The 2895-nt window shown below is 43.2% G+C and overlaps 1 pseudogene; it reads left to right on the forward strand.

The window, feature by feature from the left end:
* The first annotated feature begins 474 nt into the window (after positions 1-474).
* LOC102843340 lies at positions 475-1677 on the forward strand (annotated as a pseudogene).
* Positions 1678-2895: the final 1218 nt, after the last annotated feature.

The raw sequence follows: 2895 nt of genomic DNA on the forward strand, positions 1-2895 counted from the left end.
GCTGTGGCCCCCTAACTAAAGAGAAATTAGAAGTTTTAGAATATTAATTCAAGAACAATATCTCACCAGTCATATAGAAGAAACCACTAGTCCTTGAAATTCTCCAGTGTTTGTAATAAAAAAGAAATCAAGTAGATGGAGAATGGTAACTGATTTAAGAAAAATTAATGAAGTAATTCAGCCTATGGGTGCTTTACAACCTGGACTACCTCGTCGCTCTATGATACCTGAGGGATGGCCCATTATTGTCATTGATCTTAAAGATTGGGGTGTCTTTTTAATATTCCATTGCAACCTAAAGACAGAGAAAAATTTGCTTTTTTCCTACTACTAACAATCATAAACTGCTAAATGATATGTTTGGAATGTTCTCTCCCAGGGAATGTTGAACAGTCCGACTATGGGCCAGTACTTTGTAAATCAGCCATTAGAGATTTTAAGAAAATTATTTTCCCGGAGGCAACCGACGTCAAGATGTCACACAGGAAGTTCTTAGCCCCCAGACACTGGTCCCTGTGCTTCCTACCTTGGAAACGCAGCAGCCGGCACCACGGAAAGGTGAAGAGTTTCCCCAAGGATGACACCACTAAGCTCGTGCACCTCACGGCCTTCCTGGGCTACAAGGCTGGCATGATCCACATTGTGTGGGAGGTGGACAGGCTGGGGTCCAAGGTGAACAAGAAGGAAGTGATAGAGGCGTTGACGATTGTGGAGATGCCTCCCATGGTGATTGTGGGCATCGTGGGCTATGTGGAAACCTCTCAGGGCCTCCACACCTTCAAGACTCTCTTTGCAGAGCACATCAGTGATGAATGCAAAGGGCGCTTCTACAAGAACTGGCACAAGTCTAAGAAGAAGGCTTTTACCAAATACTGCAAGAAATGGCAGGATGAGGATGGCAAGAAGCTGTTAGAAAAGGACTTCAGCAGCATGAAGAAGTACTGCCAGGTCATCGGGTCATCGCCCACACCCAGATGTGCCTGCTTCCTTTGCTCCAGAAGAAGGCTCGCCTGATGGAGATCCATGTGAATGAGGGAACAGTGGCTGAGAAGCTGAACTGGACCCACGAGAAGCTGGAGCAGCAGGTGCCATTGAGCCAGGTGTTCAGCCAGGACAAGATGATCGATGTCATTGGAGTGACCAAGAGAAAGGGTTACAAAGGAGTCACCAGCTGCTGGCACACCAAGAAGCTACCCTGCAAGAACCACAGAGGACTGCGCAAGGTCGCTTGTATTGGGGCCTGGCATCCTGCCCAAGTGGCCTTCTCTGTGGCCCATGCTGGACAGAAGGGCTACTATCACCACTCGGAGATCAACAACAAAATCTACAAGATTGGCCAAGGCTACCTTATCAAGGACGGCAAGCTGATCAATAACAATGCCTCCACTGGCTACAATCTCTCAGACAAGAGCATCAATCCTCTGGGTGGCTTTTTCCACTATGGTGAAGTGACCAATGACTTTGTTATGCTGAAAGGCTGTGTGGTGGGGACCAAGAAGCGAGTGCTGACTGTCCGCAAGCCCACAGACCAAACACCAGGCTCTGGAGAAGATTGATCTCAAGTTCATCAACGCCACCTCCAAGTTTAGCCATGACCGCTTCCAGACAATGGAGGAGAAGAAGGCTTTCATGGGACCACTTAAGAAAGACCGCATTGTAAAGGAAGAAGGTGCCTAATGTCAGGACTAGCTGGAGGGGTCACAACAAAAAATTATTTTCTAGTGGAAAAAATATTTTCTCATTCTTTAATTATTCATTATATGGATGGTATATTGTTTCCTTGTTCTGATTCTACTTTACAGCCTTTATATAATAAGGCTACAAAAATCCTTGAGGAATATGGATTACAAATAACAACTGAGAAAATAGAAACCACTGAACCTTATAAATATTTAGGATCCATATTAGAAAGATCAAAAATTAGTCTTCAAAAAATACAAATACGAAGAGACATTTTACATACTCTAATCGGAGAGTTGGACAGTGACTAGAGATGATAGAAAGAGAATTGATGCATCAGAGCTGTGGTGCTGGAGAAGATTATTGAATATACCATGGACTGCTTAGGAGAACAAACAGGTTTGTCCTGAAGAGGGTGAAGGTGGAATGCTCCTTGGAGTCAAGGATTCTGAAGCTTTGTCTGACATACTTTGGGCATATTGCAAGGAAGACTGGTCCTTGGAGAGGGACATCATGTTGGGAGTGTGAAGGGACGGTGCAGGAGAGCAAGAATTGATGAAATGGATCGATTCTGTCTTTGGGGTGGTGGGAATGAATGTGTCAGAGATGGAGAGATTGGAACAGGATAGAGCAGTGTTTAGGGCTGTTGTACATAAGGTCGCTATGAGTTGCAAGCAACTTGATGGCACATAATAGCAACACCACCAACAACAACAAATTGTTTTTAAAAATTATTGGGTGATATTAACTGGTTAAAGCCCAGTTTTGGTATTCCTACATATCAATTACAAAATTTATTCAAAATCTTAGACAGTCCTTCAGATATTCAAAGTTCTAGAAAACTTAGACTTGAAAGATAAAAGGAATTAAAAATTATAGAACAACCTACAACCAGGAGAAGATAAAATAAATTAATGAGACCTTCTAAGAATAAAATCCCTATGCACATCAAAAAACTTCTCCAACAGGGTAAAAAGGGAAGACAGAGACTGGGAAAAAGTATTCGGTAATCACATGTCAGATAAGGGACTTAAATCTAGAACTTATAAAATACTTGAGCACCACAACAAGATAAAGAATCCTTGCCTCCAAGGAGCTACCCAGTTTAACCCTTTCCAGGACGAATCTGTTTGTTTTCCTAGCAGTCCATGGCAGTCTCAATACTCTTCTCCAGCACCACAGCTCAAAGGCATCAATTCCCCTTCTATCCTCCCT

Source organism: Elephantulus edwardii, unplaced genomic scaffold (genome assembly GCF_000299155.1).
Source record: "Elephantulus edwardii isolate Elephantulus edwardi_28Jun2011 unplaced genomic scaffold, EleEdw1.0 scaffold00209, whole genome shotgun sequence".
In the NCBI taxonomy this organism is placed as follows: domain Eukaryota; kingdom Metazoa; phylum Chordata; class Mammalia; order Macroscelidea; family Macroscelididae; genus Elephantulus; species Elephantulus edwardii.